Genomic DNA, 19,482 nt, shown 5'->3' with positions numbered 1-19,482 from the left:
CTGTCTATTTTTCATAGTCAGGATTCCCCTCAAACAAATGGCTATAATTTCCTAACCGTAGGGGCTAGACCAATCATTCTTACACCGTTTTGTTCAGAAGAGATGGGGGAATCTTCAAGTGTTGACAATTTATCATTAAAATATGAATTATTAAAGATATTTGACTTGCAATGCACCATAACTGAGTAGAGGCGAAGAGAAAACTGCCTTGACTCACCCTCAAACAACGCTTTCTAACTCTAAATCTATTTGGAGTATTGATATCATTCTTTCACAGTAAGAGAGAGCAGGCTTTGGTGAACAGTCATGGAAATTTTCAGGTCTCTGTGGAAATCCAAAAAAAAGATATGACGAGAGAAAAAAGTGCCTCATTTCCAGAGTTTGAAATCTGAAGAAATCTGAGCGAAGGACGAATTTCCTACCCTCAAACAAGTGTAACTCATCTCAGAACGGTAATAGGTGAGAAAAAAATTCTTGAATTGTGAGCGTCAGGAGTGTCTGAAGATATACTGGGACAAGCCTCATGTTTTAACTTCGCTTCGTTAAGGAGATATGACGATTCGAATATGCCTCTCATGACAGAAATCAAGCGGTGATTTTGAACAAACTCTCCATTGACTTTGTATTGAGACTTTTCCAACCTTGTGTTGGTCTGAATAGATTTGGCAAAATTCTATAAATCCCACAATAATGACAGTGACATTCTCTGAAAGCCAGCAAAAATACCTACATTTTGATGTATAATTTGTGTGGGTTGAGTGAAAATTGAGCGAGTAGTAAGAAGTTGTTCGGACATGAAGAGAAGACTGCAAAACTTACAGTGGCTCACTGAAAGCCAAGTGCATAGCAACCATAACAACGCATGTATTTTCCGAAAAATCATAATTTTGCAACTCAGAACTTAAAGAGGGATAAGATTAGAACTATAAAAGATATGAAAAAGCTGAATCATATATGAACAGCCCAATAAATTGTGAACATTTTAAAGTTTGAATGGTTGTTCTAGGTGAAAGTATGAGGAAGTAGTTAAGTTTCAAAAACAAGCAAGTTTTAGCAGAATTTTGGAAGTTTCCCATTCATTTCAATGGGACAAATTAAAGGAAAAAAACGTAATATTTTAAAAAGTATAATAGCAAAAAATACCAAAAATCATAGCAGGAATTAGCAGAAATAGCAGAATAGTTTAAAATTTGAATGGTGAAAATAGCACAAAAATTGTGGAAGTAGTTAACGGACGAAAAACGTACGGAAGCAACTAGAAGAATAATAATAATAAAGAATAAAGAGAAACAGGAAAACAATAGTGTGGATGCATAAAGCATCCACACAACTAGAAAAATTTGCATTTCCTGCGAAAATGCAGTGTGGATGCTGTAAAGCTGAAGCTCTCTGCTGAAAATAGTTGAAAATAGCTGAAGAAATCAAAGTCAGTGTTTAAAAAGTTGTTGAATTTTAATTACGTTGCAGAACAACATCAAGTTAACAAAAATGTAATAACTTAGCAGAAATGCAATAACTTAGAAGAAACATAACAATTCAGCAGAAATGTTGTAGTTTACCAGAAGCTACAACTTAGCAGAAATGAAATAATTTAGAATAACATAACTTAACATAACATAACATAATAAATAAAAGTAGTGTAACCTAGCAAAAATAATATCATTTAGTAGAAAATTAAAAACTTGGCAGGAATATTACAAGTTATCAGAACTGCTATAATTTTGAAGAAATGTAGTAATTAGGCAAAACTGTCAACAGATAACAGCTGAAATGGCTCAAGTAATCTCAAAGTTACTTGTTTAACTGTTAAAAATTACCAGAAACATTAGAAAAGGAAGAAAATCAGCCAGCAGATAAACTGATGTGGAACAAAACCAAGGGAAAATAACAGAGTTTACACAGCTGGTGGAATCTAAAAATGGCAAAAACAAACAAACAAACAAACAAAACAAACAAAAAAAACCCCAAAACAAAACCCACACAAACAACATTTAGGTAATAAATGCACAAGATGCAGCGGTCAGAGATAAAAACACCCAAAAATAATGTTATTGAAATGCCAAAGAGTGACAGAAAGTTTAGAAAGTAGAAAACCAGTAGTAGAAAAGTAGAACATTCAAATATATTTAGAAACATATGATACAAAATATTTACTCAGTGGTTTTCCAATGATTACAATAATCGCATACAGAAATAAAAATCCTATTTGGGATAAACAGAAAAATATTAATAGAAAATGCAAATCAAATGGATCTAACATCTATACAAACAATTGAAGCATATGTTGGAATTGTGAACATATCCTTGTTTGCCATGTTTATGTTTATGGCCCTAAGATGCGCAGACACATGATAGGCTATTAACTGCAAAAATATACACATATATAAACAGCAAGTAAGAGACAAAAATATATCCTCTGATTTGCTGGAGTTTTGTGTAAATACCATTTGGCAAGGATAAACAACATGTTCCAATGCCACGTTAAAATTTTCATAAGCGTCATTTTTTCAGTTAGTTTACAGTTTCCTGATTTTATGATAAATATGGTACCAATCTACAAAATACTGTCGAAATGAAGTCCACATTGTGATATATTTGAAGTGTAGAGAGTCACACAGCTGAACAATCGATGTGCATATTTAAAGAAAGAGGGATCAAATAAAGAACATTATTGTGGAATAAATTACAGTGAAAATAATCACTGCTTTGCGTTAGAGAGTGACTTATGATGAGGTATTAATTGGGTTAACTTTACCTCTAACAGCTTTTCACATAGTGCTGTGACCAGGATGAAATCCATCATAAAGTAACTGTAAAAAGTAGAACCATTAGCATGAATGTTATGGTTCTACTCTGATCAAAACTCAAGTCAGCTGTGTGACCTGATATAAAATAATAAAGAGGAACACATATAAATGGATGTAACCTTTATGAACTTTTCAAAATGACTTTATATGTCTGACCCATTATCTATATATATATATTAGAGCAGATGTCGAAAACCACTGTTAGACCTACTCTATACTAATGTAGTTACTGACACCCCATACTAAGGCAGGATTCATACAAACACACATTATTTATTCTCTTAAACATTTTCTTTTTTCACATTTTGAGATTGTGTAATTTCTATAAAGAATATGTGTAATGGTGCAATAGATATAGTTATTTAAATGTCCATAATAATCACATGATCATTTTTGTACATCCTACAATTCAAGATTTAGAGCTGTGTGTTTGTATGAATTCAGCTTGCTATACTTATAGACTTAGATATATTAATCCACTATTTACCCAAACAAGTTACATTGTTTGGGTAAATAGATTGGGTTTGTCCTACAAAATAATTATTCAACAATGAAAAAAAAACACAAAAAACATCTAGACATTAATCCAGAGTTCAGTTTCATATGTCTGATATTGTTTGTTAAATCTGGTGACACAAACACAGTCAAAAATTCATTGCTAGTGTGACATGTGGTCCTTTTTGCCTTTAACCAACGATATGCTGGTTACTTGGACGAGTTTAGTATTTGCTGTCACAGAGGAATGTTAAGCATAAATCCAAAAGACAAAACTGAAAAAAATATGTTAATTGCAAACATGTTTTTGCTTAGTAAAAGGACTGAAATTACATGGAAACTGTCACCTTAAAGCCTCATTGTAAATATCATCACAAACAGATGTTTTACACACAGTTAACAAAGCTCCACCACATCCAATCACTGCATATAAATCTAAAAGAAAACAAAATAAATAAATAAAATAATAATAAAAAATTAACACAAGGGAAGACTTTTGATTAAAAACAAAGCGTAAAATAAGTGTTACCTTTGAATATTTGTGGGAAAAATCTGATACTACCCCAAGAATTCAAAGCCACACTGGAAACGATGACAGGCTTGCAGCCCTCTGTTCCTGGAGTGGGGTACCTGATCAGTAGCAGTGAGTTGACAGAAGTCGGTGTCTGTAAGAGTGGCCAAACACTGACACTCTGTCCACTTGCGTAGAGTCTAAGAAGCTGGAATGCAGGCACACTGTACGAGCTTGTTCTAAAAAATACAGAAAAAGGAACATTTTATTTGTGTAAAGGCCTAAAAACTACAAATAAGTTATACAATGAACAATGTTGAAATACCTTATAGGTGCTGCAGGCCACATAACCAGAATCCAGAGCAATCTCACACTCACATGATGGTGAGGAAAGACTTGAGCTCTGCAATGAGGTTTGAATGTCTCAGTTGGGAGACTGAAGAACTTAGATCTGTTCTGTGTAGAATACCTGCACAGAGAGACCAAGTAGAAAAAGCATAGATTTGTAATCCATAATGTGAATTAAAACTCAAAAAGTGTCAACAAGTATAATCATTTGAGTGTGTAATTCTTTATGCATTAAACAGGATTTAAATTAATTAAATTAATTAAAAGCAATGACATTTTTATCAAAGATAAAGAATTGTACCTCTCTCTGCTCTGAGGATCACTGAGCATCTCTGACAGGAAATACAGTTTCCTCAGTATCAGTCATCATTGATGGTCTCAGAGGTGTGTAGTGTGGCAGCATGATGATGGTCTCCAGATCAGGCAGGAGATCAGGTGATGGGTGTGTCATCTTCTCCATTGAAGACACACTGGTATGGCAGTTCATGAAACAGCAGTCTCCTTGTGGCATGTAGTTATCTGTGCAGTCCAGCACTGATGGATCAGGTTTGGCTCAGCAGTTCATGAAGATGGTGTTAAGATGTTGTTGTTTCAGCTGAGGATGGTGAAGCTTGAAGGTTTTCCCACAAAGGAAACAGGACTGTGTGTGCCCTGTCTGAAAAAATACATCTACAAAACATAAAGTGCTTTTAACACTACCCACCCACCCTCCCCACCCACCCATCTCAGCCCCCAAGTGTCTATGTAATGCTGGTATGGGGTGTCAGTTGCTAAATCTAATTAGTGCGTCAGAAAGCGGGGGCTACACCTAAAGCCCCCACTTTCTGATGTCTTTGTTTATTAGCAGCTTTTTCCAGCTTCTCAGAGAATTCTGACTTGGCCTTTATCCACCCAAACCCAAACCCACCCGGATAAAGGCCAAGTCAGAAAATGGATGCAGAAACTTTCCATGTACTTCTAAATCAGATTTAATATATATTCTGTAAGCTGTAAAAATGTTTTTCTCTACATAATGTATCATTATAGACATCTCTGGTAGCCTAAAGATAGTTTAAAACTTTTAACATTTTTTACCTGTAAAACATGATAAGCAAAACCTCATTCATCCCAAAAACATTTGATTCTACAAAATTTACTATAATCAAGAAAATATAATTGTCTGTATTTATTCATGTACCCATAATAAATACCTGCATTTATCTGGGATTTATTTATTTACTATTTCATATTTGAAAGCCCTTTGAGGGGAAGCTCTCGTTTGTTGAGCTACATACGTCAGAGTAAAAAAAGTATCAAAAAAGGAGATGACAATTAACATCCATGAAAAAATGCATTAGTAGATTTAGTCATTTAAAACATGAGAATAAAAAAAAAATTATGTCCGTTTAATACTTTTTGCAGCATATTTCAGATCTGAGGTTCATGATAACAGAAAGCAGATCTCCCGGCTCTGCATGAAGTACAGCCATAATTTGGTGAAATGATTAATAACATTGCAATAAGAAAGGGTCTTCTGACAGACAGAGTAGGGAAGACAATATAAAAAATATGATTTTCAATGAAAAATCTTTTCATGCTCTACAATCAGTAAACTCTGTAACAAACATGATCTGTAATTGTTTCAAAACTCACCAGACGACTTCATGATTGGCTGGAGGACAGGACACAAAACACAGGGTTGTGGTAACTGTAATATGTCCTCAAAACACCTGAATGGAGATTCTTCTGTGGCTGAGAAATAAAAATGAGGTCAAGCAGGGTGTTCTTGTCTGTAGTGGCAGAAGTGATCAGCTGTGAATACCCTCTCGACTGAAACTGCTCCAGAATCTGTTTCCTTCCACTCTGTAACTGGTTCTCATTAAAATCTCCACACACAATGATTGGGTGACAGTCCATTATTTCAAGTGAATCTAAAAGACTTACCAGGTTTTGCATGAATGGTGTCAAACTGTAGTCTGGAGGTCTGTACACAACAGCAATGAGCGCAGGGAATGGAGCCTGAACCTTCAACACTAAGAACTCAAGATCAGTGACATTATGCAGATAGTGTTTTACCTGAACCTGAAAATGATTCCTCAAATACACAACAACTCCCCCACCACTTCTGCTGGCCATATGAGGAAAGTTTGTGTAGGACACATGTCTGTTGCGTTTAAACATGGTGTAGCCGTCCAAATGAAGACTGTCTGCAACAAAGGAGCCTTGGAGGTGAGACTCAGTGAGACACAAAACATCTGCTAAACACATTTCATGATGACTCTTGATGTCACTGATGTGAGATGGCAAACCCTCTGTATTGTGATGGATCAGTGTGAGAGTGTCAGGTCTGCTGGCTGTTTCTCTGACCTTAAGAAGAGGCATCATTTCCTCAACACTGGCTTGTCTCATGGTTTGGAGCGCTGCAGTTACCTCGGGATTGGCGTAAATCTTTTTCTCATCCAAGTCCTGCAAATAGAGTCCACTGAGAGACGTCACCCTGCTGAGAGCAACATAAGCCATACCTGGTTCAAAAATGTTCTTCATTGAAACTACAGCTGTCTGTGTTGTAAGACCCTGGGTTTTGTGAATTGTGCAGGCAAATGCTAGCTTTACAGGAAACTGTCTGCGTACCGCTCCTTTAAACTTCAGACTCTCCTCTGCTCTCTCAATGTAAACCAGATCATCAGATGCTGCATTAGCACTGCGGTTGTGTCTCATAGGCTGCAGGTTGTCCATTCTGAGCCCCAGTTTAATTATTTGTCCATCATTTTCAGATCTCACCACCTTTATCAGTATACCAAAAGCACCATTGACCAAACCGTTTAGTGTGTCCAAGTTTCTGGTCAGCATCACTCGAGCTCCTTCAGCAACATTCAGGGTGTCAGGTAAATCATTTCTCCCACCTGTAAATGGTTTGTCTCTTCGTGCCATTCTGCCTGTACATTTATCCTTCTGGAAATCGTCGGCAGTGATGATTATAATGTTTGAATGAAGCTTCTTGAGCGTATCTGTGTTGTGGGATTCCACATTCTTGTTGGTGGCATAAATGTGTAAGACCTCGATTGGACATTCTTCTGGTGCAGTCACAGCCTGTGACAACAAATCTCTGTCGCACTGAGAAAGCTCATCTGTCTTTTCTTTCACTCTAATCCTGTTCAACATCTCTGCAAAGGCAACATCATCTTTCTGACGCATGATCTCCGTTAGAGTGATCATCTGAAAATGTTCCTGCCATAGGTCAATCTGTTCTGGATCATAAACGCAGAGAGGCTTAGACTGTCGCACTGGTGGCAGCTGGTAAAAATCTCCAACAGCTAAAACTGACATTCCACCAAAAGGTCTCTGAGTGCCTTTGATTTGTTTCAGTCTTGCATCCACATAAGCAAAAAGGGGTTTTGAAACCATTGAAATCTCATCAATAACAATAATTTCAGCATTGATAAGCTCACATCTGACTTCATCCAGTTGGTTACCAAGTCCTTGAATGGGTGGTTTCAGACTCCTGGGTAGTTTCAGTAGAGAATGTAACGTAGAGCCATTGATAGAAAAAGCTGCTGTCCCAGTAAATGAAGTCAGTAAAACAGTTGGATTTGATATGTCAGCTTCTTCTGCATTAGCAGGCAGTCTGCTCAGGATCTTTGATGCTTCAGAGTGAATACATTTAATCAGATGTGACTTTCCAGTTCCTGCACCACCGTTGATATAGAAGAAAAATGGATCTGGGTTTAAACCACAAACTCGCTGAATACACCAGTCTCTTATGGCATAGAACACGCAGGCCTGCTTCTGGTTCAGATTCTGATACATTACACGCATTACCACAGCTGGATCGACTGCAGGTTGTTCTCTGACGGCTCTGATCTCTGTTACAGCATCAGACTGACGACTGTAGTCGGGAACATTCTCCTGTTCGTTCTCATCATCAGAATGTCTCTCAGGAAGATTCTCATCACATTGCAACCTCACAACTTCAGATTCAGGAGCAAGATTACACCATTCATCAATCACAACATCCCTATTTTGTTCAAACTCTTCCAGTGCACTCTCAATATCCTCAGAGTTCTTCTCATACTTGTCTTTATTTCTCTTCACAACCCTTTTCACAGACTCACTGTGGTCTGAACATGGAAGTCGCACAAAACCTGAGTTGTAGAAGGACTGATAGGTTTGGAACCCTTGTGGTTTCAGTTCCTGCTCTGATCTGTGTGGAAGGTAAAGTCTCAACAGTCGACCATAATATTGCTCGGGATCTTTTTCCTGTGAACAGTGGTAATACCTGATTATAGCTGGTTTATCATTCTTTCGCCTTTGTACAAATCCAAGCTGGTTTAGAAGAGGAAGCACATCTTTTCCTTCATTTGGACCACTCACCAACCGGCACAAGGCAGCAAAATCAGCCAGTGACATTTCCTCATATTCTGGTGTCTCAGGTCTGCATTTGTATTTATCACTCAAACTTGTCATCCAAATATTACAACTGTCATGTGTTGTGGTTTCCAGATAGCTCATTGGACGGCTCATTTTTACTGGGTTATCATCTGTTGGTACAAATACAACACTGCGGGAACATTTTTTCATTTTTAGGCCACAGACTCGAGTCACACACTCCTGTGCGCTGATTTCTCTCTTTTTTGAGTAAGCCTGCATCACAGCTCTCATTTCATCACATTCATTGACCGTGTTGTTTGCAGAGTTGTCAATAACTGTCTTCAGGTATTCAGAGAGGCCAGATTCTTTCTTCGTTATATATTTACAGAGGTATTCTATACATGAGTAGGCATTCAATATGAACGAGACATCTAAATTAGAGTTCCAGGCTTCAAGCAGGTGTGGGTTGTAATTGTTGATCCAACAGTCCTTTGGGTCACGTTTCAGAATCAGCGCTGTTTTCTTGTTTATATCTTGGAGGCATTGCTCATACTCATTCATTGTCAAGTTGCATCGTGACAGAATCTGCTCTATGGTGAGGGAAGCAGCTTCAGGTTCCTTCAGCAGGTTCAACAAAGGTCTGAGTTTGGCTTTTGCAGCTTCAGTGTCTGAATCCTCATCCTGTCTCACAATCATTGTTCTTGTGGCTGGTGGTTTTGGAAACCCAAATCTACAACCAGAGTTCACACTCTTAAAGCATGTTTTTGTGTGGTTTTTGCTGTGCTTTTGTAGTTCAGTGACTTTTTTGTGCAGTTCAGGTTGTTTTTCTGGATCAGGGAGTTGAGCTGAGATGTATCTGTCCACAAAGTCACAGACAGTTGGGTCATCGTCCACATCTACTTCTACCTTTTCTCTAATCCACAGCAACATGTGTATATGCGGACTACCTCTGTGCTGGAACTCAACTCTGTAAAAGTAATCAATGATTTCACCAAGGGGCTGTGCAGGAGAAAAAAGCAAATCTCTGAACAAAGCCTCAACACGCTTATCAAACATTCGCATGGTGGTTACTGGATTTGATCTTAGAATTTCACACTTTTCTGACCAGTCCAGGGCTTCAAAATCAACCTCTTCACCTTGCTGTCTCTTTATTGCTTGAATCACTTCAGGCCATCTCATCTCAGCAGCAGAGAAAGTGACAAAGAACTGAGGTGTTCCTATTTGACGGACCATACTGAATAGATCTTTGGTAGTTTTCTGCCAGTAAGCTGGAGTTCCTCTGAGTGGCTGCATAAATCTGATTGCATCTTTATTTCTTACCAGCTTCTCTACTTCTGTCTTACTTTGTAACATTCCTGATGTGATTTTGCGTCCATCTTTGGTCATAGTTTTACCTTTCCTTAGCTGTATTGTCATGCTGGAATTAGCCAAGTGTATTTCAGTGACAAACTGTGAGAAAAACAGGTAATTTGTATCTTTAGCAAATCTTGCATCAATGTTGAAAAGCCTCGACTTGAAGTAAGCACTCGGTGTGAGTTTAAGACGTCTCTTTTCATCCAGTGTATTCTGACCAGTAGGAAACTGCACAGGAAATGCCATGGCTTCCAAATGAGGAGTTCTGAAGAAGCTAACAGGATTGTTTCTTTCTGCAGGAGCCACACAATATGTGTTATCAGTGAAACAGAGAATCTCTTCTGAAATGTCTACAGGCTGCAGACAACTTTCTAGAGCAAAACCTCCATTGTTCAAATCACTTTCTGGTTCCTCTGGATTTTGTTCCTCTGGTTGTTCATCACAGGATTGCATATTAATATCTTGTTCACTTTCAGACTCGGTTTCACACAAAAGGGCATCTTTTTCATAGTTGTCAATTTCCATTAAATCTGCTTCATTATAATCATCACTTGCCATGCTGGCTTCATCACTGCTGTCATCATCAGGTAACGTGGGATCACAAAGCAATGCATCATCTCTGATAACAATATCTGTGTACTGTGGATGAATCTGTTTGAGTTTACGCAGGGCTTGGATCAGTTTAGACCAGGTGACAGTCTGGAACAGCTGATGGCCTTTGTAGCACAGTCGTCTTTTCAACTTGATCCTCATTATCTGTGATTGGTTTCTGAGCCGCGGTAAAGAGTCAACTGTTTGTTGGACCTCAGATGGTACACACACCACATTACCACGTATGAGTCTTTGTCTGCCCTTTGGAAGTGGAATAATCTTAGCAAATGGGATGCATTTGGCAATCAGATGTCTCTCCAGAATGTTGAGATCACACAGTTCAGCTGGAATATCCTGCAGATCTAAACCATTGACAGCAGCAAGCCTTGGCATTTGTCCACTTTTGAGGGAACTGTGACACGTGTGACAGATATACTCCTTTTTTCTCTCAACAGGAAAGCTGCAGTTATCATTACATGCTTCATCACACACATGAACAAATTTACCAGTTAGACACTGCTGAGCTACAGTTTGGTGTTTTGAGTAATTATTTCTTTTGCAGATTTTCACCTGATTAGGAAAAGAAGCTTTTAGACAAACAGTACAAACATAAGATGGTGCTGACTTAATGTTTGATCTGAAACGAAATATGGCCTCATTCATTAAACTGTTATCTGGATGACACTGTAAACTTTCAGCTGGTCGATGCATCTGACGATATTTTCTTTTTATTTTCATTGCACATCTGATATTATGCATCTGTCTAAAAGAAAACCCGTTCCAATATTTTACTCTCATTCGTTCTCTCATATTCTCTTTGTGTTGTTGCTGAAATTGTCTCTCTTCTGCATAACGTTTAGTGATATAACATTGTTTTTTCTGTCTAAATGCTTCACTTTCTTTATATAGGTTAGAAACATATGACCTCATGTAAGCTTTATGTTTCTCTCTGAATTCAGCACAAGTTCTGTATATTCTTCTAATACGTTCCTTCTGCTTTTCTCGGAACACGGGAGATTCTCTGTATGTTCTTGTTATTCGTTCCTTCTGCTTTTCTCGGAACACGGGAGATTCTCTGTATGTTCTTGTTATTCGTTCCTTCTGCTTTTTTCGGAACACGGGAGATTCTCTGTATGTTCTTGTTATTCGTTCCTTCTGCTTTTCTCGGAACACGGAGATTCTCTGTATGTTCTTGTTATTCGTTCCTTCTGCTTTTCTCGAACACGGAGATTCTCTGTATGTTCTTGTTATTCGTTCCTTCTGCTTTTCTCGGAACACGGGAGATTCTCTGTATGTTCTTGTTATTCGTTCCTTCTGCTTTTCTCGGAACACGGGAGATTCTCTGTATGTTCTTGTTATTCGTTCCTTCTGCTTTTCTCGGAACACGGGAGATTCTCTATATGTTCTAGTTATTCTTTCCTTCTGCTTTTCTTTGAATATAGGATTTTCTTTATACATTCTTATGGCATGTTCTCTTTTTTTCTCTCTAGTTTTAGCACTTTCTCTATAGATCCTTCTCATTTGCTCCTTCTGTTTTTCCTTAAAATCATCTCTTTCCTTATAGATCTTTCTCAAATGTTCCCTCTGTTTCTCTCTATATGTAGGATTTAGCTTATATAGATTACTTTTGTACACACTCTTCTTTTGTCTGTGATCAGGATCATTAGACTTTCCACTGGAATTTATTTTCTTTGCCTTAAAGCTTTCATTGGAAGTGTACATCTGCCTTTCTTTCTTTTTCTGATTTTCCTTTCTTTTTGGTAGTTTTTGTTGGGACAGTGATCTTCTTCTCATTTTTTTCCTTTCCTGTTTACTATATTTCAGCAGTTTATGTGAAAGTTCCTGTGTTGTCTTGGTTAAACAGGAGGCAGCGGTTGGATCCTTCTGAGGAACAGAGTCTGATGTTACCTGAGTTTCTCTCACAGAAGATGCAGATGTTTCTTTTTGTAAAAAATCAGAAGGATGATGGTTGCTTTCAGGAGCAGCTGTCTCATTTGAATAATCCACTCTGGATGATGTCACTTCTGTGGTTAAAGTGTCGATCAAGGTTTTTTGTGTCTGCTCAGTGGATGCCTGGGAGTTTAATTCAGGAACAGGTTCATTTAAATCTGGTGCTAGAGCACTTGTAGCGCATTGTCTGTATTCTGTGTTTTGATTAGCATCTCTTTGATTAGCAGCATTTTGACTGTGAAACTCGACAGGCTGTAGCTCGTAAGTGCAGGTTGGTGCAATGCTAAGCATTCGGTACAAGCATTTGATCCTGTCAATCATGTCGTTAAGACGTGTGAATTTTAACATAACTGCAGTTCCACCACTTACAGCTAGCGACAATGGCATTCCTGTAGACTTACGTGGGTGAGGGTCAAAATATGCGTATTCTCCTGAAGTCAGCCTGCAAACTGCAATGACGTTTCCTCCCATGACTAGCAAAGCGTAGCGAACCACTGAAGCCAAACACTGTAGTCCCTGTTCAAGGCTCGGAAGATGATCTGTACCATCAAATGTGCCATAATGAGCTAACTGAGACATGTCCACTTGATACTCATGACTGCGGCTGGTGACCACTGAGGGAAGCTCATCGGAGGCTAGAAACACGCTGTTCACAAACCTCTTTCTGGCATCTGAATGCATGGCATGGCCTTTGTCCAACACACGGTTTAGATCTGCTCTGGTAATGAATTCATCCTCGTGTAAGAATGACAGGAAAACCAAACTGTTAGCCATGCATTGCTGATTCCGGTACTTTCCATACCTAGGAGAGGCCTGGCTTCGGGACGCACAGATGCTACTCACTCGTGGACGACTTTCACTGTTTGTAACCTGTACATGAGATGGTCCTGGAGCTTCTCCATCATGCTGCGTTTGCACAGTTACCTGGGGTTCAGTCTGGATTACCTGCTGTACTTTAGCATCTGGCACACATGCTGAGCGAACACCTCTCTTTACCACATCTGCATAAGACACTGCAGCTGTCTGAGCACTGCTCTGCACTTCTGGACTGGGAACAGTTGTAACAGGCACCTTTACCTCCTCACCGCTCTGAGAAACATTTACCTGTTCTTTCTGCTTTTGCCATCTAAGCTTCTGGGACAGTGACCTTTGACCTTTCCTTGGCATTTTATCGAAGTACAAACTGGACCTTATATGTATTTATACACAAATGTAAACAAAACTCAACCTGGAAACACTGAAAAACTAATAGAAACTCCTCAAGTTTCTATTAAATCAGAGATTTATCAGAATTGATGTAAAAGGCTCACTTAAATACAAACTCAGTATAAAAGTTATTTAAAGTTCTTTGAAAACACTTTGGTCTGTTTTATTGTAGCTTTTTCAAAAACTGTATATTATCACTTCTTATATTTTTTTTAACCAGACTGGATAACAAATCGGTCTATACTTCTGTAATGTAATATGCAGGATAAATCTCAACAATCAATCAACAGGCTATATAACTCTTAGCTTTTAAGTAAATTTTGTGTAAATCTTTCAGATATTTAAAATTTAAAGCAAATATGAGGAGCTGTGATGGTGTGGTGAGCAGATGACAGGTGATGGGGATTCTTCAGCTGGATGTTCTGCAGCAGTCAGGAAACAGGAAGTCTGGGTTCTCAGGGCAGCTTCTCGATGATAATTACAGCAGAACACTTACACTGAGTGACAGAAATGGCTTTGTCTTTAAATAATAATAATAATAATAATGATAAAAGTATAAACTTGTAGTCAAATGTTATAACCAATGAAACAGACTTAAAAAATGTATTTGAATCAAATTTAATATTTATGTGAATATAAGAGTCTGAATTACAAAATAACCAGATTATCTTACTACAAATATATCTCAAAAAAAGGTGTATATAAGTTTATATAATTTATCAAATTGCACTTGTAAGCCAAACTATCAGTGTTTATTTCAAAGTGTAATGCAAAATTAAAATGACAAATGTAGGGCTCTGTAAGTAGTTTCTACAGTGAGTTCTACTGTACTGTAATTCTATTACTGTATATTCAACTTTGTACTTGTAATTTCCAGCAAAATGACTGGATGTGAGAGAGTTTAACGACAGGAAAGATGGAGCAGTGAGAGCGGAGATCTCTCAGAATTCTGAAAACAGATCGACGAAGTTCTGGTAACTTCAATTCCAAAAACTTAGATTCTGGTAAAACTTGATTTCAAGTCACAGGATTGCGTTTCAACTCAGGTTCAAGCTTGTCAACTTAGATAGAGCCCATGGCGGAGAAATGATAGAAGATAGAATGGCTTGTCAAAAAGATGGAGCAGGGAGAGGAGAGTGATAGGACAGACTGAATTGCTTGTTAATGATAGAGGGAGAGGGTTTTCTGCAGCAGGTCACCTGTAAGACAGAAATAAAGTGGAATTAGACACACTTCCAATAAACCTGGCTTTACCGTATTTTCAGACTATAAGGCACATTTAAAAGCCTTTAATTTTCTCAAAAATAGACAGTGCACCTTATATATGGTTGTGCTTACTGATTTCAAACCAATTCTATGTGGTACACAGCACTCAAAAATCTGTCAAATGTTTTAGTATGTCTTTGGTAAGCTACAAAGCAGCACCACTTGATGTATTGTCGAGACATGGCTACCATAGTCAGCACCCTCTTAGAGTAATTCGTACTGTGCTTCAATATAATGTGGTGTGTGTGTATAAGGGCCTGGCACCTGTTGAGAGCCATGCTTATGAAGCAGATTTCAAACTGATCAATCCACATTCATCAATACACAAATCCTGAAAAGTGAGTGCATTGTTCTGTATTTTATGTCTTACAACTGAACAATGCTGAGAGTTATTGTAAATGAGTTGAATGAAGTTTGACTTATCTGTTTTGTTTGGCTTAATGTGCCTTAGAATTTAGTGCGCCTTACAGTCCGAAAAATACAGAACATATATATCATTACACACTGAAGAGTTGTACAGTACATTATTAGATTCAACTGAATGAAAATGTTTAACATATGGTGGTGGAACATTTCTAAGGACATTTTTACATTCTATTAACACAATAAAAACAGAGTCTGTAAACCAAGATGTGGTACTACAGTAACTTACTGTAAAAATTATATGGTCAAGCTAAACCCACACAATGAAGTTAGAGCAGACAGTTTCAGACCACCTGCTTTAAACACTTCACATGCACTCAACTCAAACTTATGACACATCACATGTTCCTAAATGCCCAAAGGTCTCAAATTCCCGTTTCTGTGTGTACTTACCTGGTACAACAGTATATCATAATGTCTGGGGAGCCGTTAACATAAAATAATTTACTCAGTATGACTTTTGGCAAAATGAAAAATTTGGAGACAGATGACTCCTATACAGCAGTTTCTACATATTTCAGTCAAATATGGGGCATGTTTAATACACACCCCGCTAAATCTATAATAAACTTAGCATGGCCGATATTAGGGCCTAATTAAAAATGTAGTATGATGATAAGCGAGATCTGTAAGTCTGGAAATGTTTACATAGACTTTTCTAGGATTTGATGACTTTTGATAATCACCAATAGCTGTGCTCACTCACAGCACTAAACTGAATCTCCTATAATGAGAAACATTTCCCAGCACTGCACCTCAGACAAACCTTTACTTACCAGACTTGAGACGATCAGATCAGCAGTCTAGAGAAAGGAAACAATACATCAGATCACTGTTTGATGATTCAGACAGTAGAGCCTCTTCACACACAATCCAATTGACTGTGACACAAATTAACTAGCAAAATCCTCAATTACTCTACTTTTTTAAGTTCACTGTAGTCTAAAGAGGAGATAATTGAACTGCAGGGTCTCACATGGCTTTAGCATGTGTAATAGAAGCATTATTACTACAGGCACCAATATTTGTTGTCACAAGTGCAGGATACACCAAATATTTCCTACACAGAAGCTTTGTGGCTCCAACATTTTCTACAACAGGTCAGTGCTAATAAAGTGTGAAAAACCAAAACTTTTAATGTCCTTTCAGGTTAAAAACATTAAATACAAAGTAATTATTTAAATCAGAAGCAACAGAAAACCTCATCATGTTTTGGTTAGTCTGATATAAATATGCAAATCCTAAAATACATATAAATATTGACATGTTACCATAACAGACTTGCACCATGTTTTGTGATTAAAAGGAAATATCTTAAAATATTACACTACAAAGTCCTTTCATTGTACCAGTTGCTAGGAATATTTATGTATTTTGCAATGTCCCTTTTTGGCAACATTTCTATTTAATTTTAAAACATATTATGTTCACTAAATAAGTAATAAACTAATTAGACACACTGGTTGTAATGTACCTAACAATGTCCACTCACACCTCTGGTTCTCTTCGTTTTTATTATTGCTTAACTGTTAAAGCTATTACTTATACCGAGTCAGGCAAAATACTTCTACAGTGTTCTGACTTTAATGTAATACATCAGCAGAATTTGAGAGACAATATAAATCAGTACCTGTGCAGCTCTTAAGTGTTTAAGCAACCACTTATACTGACTCCCCTAAAACACTTTCATTGTTTTGTCTGCTACTTAAATCCACAAACATAAGTAGAAAATGAACACCTGGATAAAGACATCTGACATTTAGCCATGTTTGGATTTGATGAGCCATAAGAAATTTAAATCATACATAAATGGGCTATTAAACTTCAGGGACATTTTCAGGGACAGTCAGAGGCCCTGTGTGGGGGCTATGCTGCTACAGGTCACAAATCCTGTGTTTTTGCCAATCAGTAAATGGAAACATATCACAAAAAGTCAAACTACTGTATGCAAGTCATCAAACGTGCTACACAATGCCAGGTTCATACTGCTTCAGTTACAATCACTGTTTACTTACCAGCAAAGGCAAAACCAAAGATCTCTTTCACTCTGTGTAACAAAAGACAAAGCACAAAAATACAGAATGAGACAACTCAAATCAGCATCAGAGTCAATACTGCATCACTCTGTGTAGTCCAAAAGATTCAGTACACTTATTTGTTTACCACAGCTGGAATACAAAGAACTCACCTCTTTTTTCTACACCTTATTAAAGATTACTGCCTTCATTAAGGTAAAATTTGGTTTCATCCATTTGTAATAAGCCACACAAGCTTCTCAGTTATGTGATAGCTCTATTAGTTTGGTGCTATTAGATAACACAGTAGATTTAATAAGCAATGATTTGCTACACCTAGCACTGCACACTTTATCAAATTCTGACATCACAATTTTAAAGCATGAACAATCATAAATGAAAGCTTGGATGATATATTTGTAGGCTTCAACATTTGAGTTGGTCTGCATTCAAATTCTTCCCCAAAATATTATCACCTGCACACAGTGTAATTTAGTTTAATTTAATATGTTGTTGTTTTAAATATCTACATATCATATTAATAATATTAATGGTGCATTTTATTTATTTGAAGGTGGCCTTTTTGTATGTCATCAATTTTTCACAAAGTGAGAAGTTAAACAGACCTGCAGGTGTAGGTAGGTTTTACTTAAAAACCAACCAACCTGCACAAACAAGTGTTTGTTAAATACTTCTAAAAAACTAAAATTGATTAATTAAAAAAAACTTATTGTTAAGAAATGTTATTATTCTTATATTATGTGTTCTATCCTCACTCTCTCTCTCCCTTCTGTTAATTAACCCGCAACACACACACCCCCGACAGGCACGTGACTCTTTTTCTCCCGGCCTTCAGTCAGAGGCGGTAAAATGGCTCCTTTGAAGTTGCCGACCCTGCTTGGTTCTAAAATGCCGGCTCATTACCTTATAACCTAAAGAATGAGACCGTTTTAACTGACTGATTTGTGAAGAGGAGAACTAACTTCAGCTTCCCTAAGAGACTCAGAAACACTAACACACCGAATGAACCAAATACAACACAATAACTGTGTTAAACAATCAAATGAACCATATTAATTTCACACTAGGCCTATAGGAGCTAGGCTAGGCGTTAGCGCTTAGGTCGTTAGGGCTAGCATACTAAACACTCCTTTTAAATGCTAAAATTACAACGTTTCACTAAAAAAGCAGCCATTGTGTTACTTTAACATGACTTATACTTCGACTGGCTTTATAAGTCACTAACAACAACTGGGTAAATCACTCAAACAGCTTATAGACATTTTATTTCAAGAGAGAGACAGAGAAGCAGTGCTTACCGGCAGGGATCAAGCAGAGAGTGGGCGGAGATTCAGGAGTCAGCCAGAGACGTACAAAAGAGGCATTCACGGGTAGTGGGAAACTTCGCCGTTACACACATTTGGCATTGAAACGTGAAAAATATATGTAAATTTAAATATTATTATACTAGATTTTTTTGCAACAAAAACCAACTAGCAGAAATTTAATTCTATAAGTTTAATAAATGTTTCAAACAGGATTCTTTGAATTTGAAATAATGGCTAAAAGACATAAATAAACATAAGGTCATTATGTTAAAATGTACTGTATTATGATAGATTTATTTAACTGACTGCAGAAATAAGAACAGTCTTCTTCTGAAAACCAACACCAAGGAGCTGGTGTTGGTGATCGCCTAATCATCCTCACAGGACAGTAGGAGCTGCAGAGGCTCACCTCACTGCACTGCAGGAATCAGAGGTTCAGGAGGTCCTTTAACCCCACTGCCATGAGACTTTTTTAACAGTGACTCCTGACATGTTCATTGCACATTTATTTCTTTTATTCTAATACATATTGATTGTAATCATATGAATTCTGACCTAAATGGACTTGCACCCACTTGTTCACCCCTGCTACAGTGAGGTAAAGCTGTGGCTGTCTCCAACAATACTCTTCAGTGAAGGTTTTAAAGACAACCATCTAAACTATAGCCTTAACAGTTACACTTTGTGAAACCACATGTTAATGTAACAATCATATTTGTAAGAAAAATCGGTTTCATGGAGTGGAAACCTGTTAATACGCAAAGACTTGTTCTCAACTATCAGTAATTAGTGCGGGTGTGGCTTTTACACACACAGTAACAGAGAGAGAGAGAGAGATACAC

General features: G+C 37.4%; 1 long non-coding RNA gene across 1 annotated transcript; it reads right to left on the bottom strand.

Annotated features, from left to right (window-relative positions):
- Positions 1-15,129: 15,129 nt before the first annotated feature.
- On the bottom strand, positions 15,130-18,718 carry LOC120438818. The gene is made up of 3 exons (XR_005612179.1): positions 18,632-18,718; positions 17,313-17,344; positions 15,130-16,100 (listed from the first exon to the last, which is right to left on the bottom strand). It is a non-coding gene; the product is annotated as an uncharacterized LOC120438818 (long non-coding RNA).
- Positions 18,719-19,482: the final 764 nt, after the last annotated feature.

This window comes from Oreochromis aureus, linkage group 3 (assembly GCF_013358895.1).
Source record: "Oreochromis aureus strain Israel breed Guangdong linkage group 3, ZZ_aureus, whole genome shotgun sequence".
NCBI lineage: Eukaryota > Metazoa > Chordata > Actinopteri > Cichliformes > Cichlidae > Oreochromis > Oreochromis aureus.
Note: the sequence above shows the minus strand (reverse complement) of the source record. Positions and strands in the feature narration are given on the sequence as shown.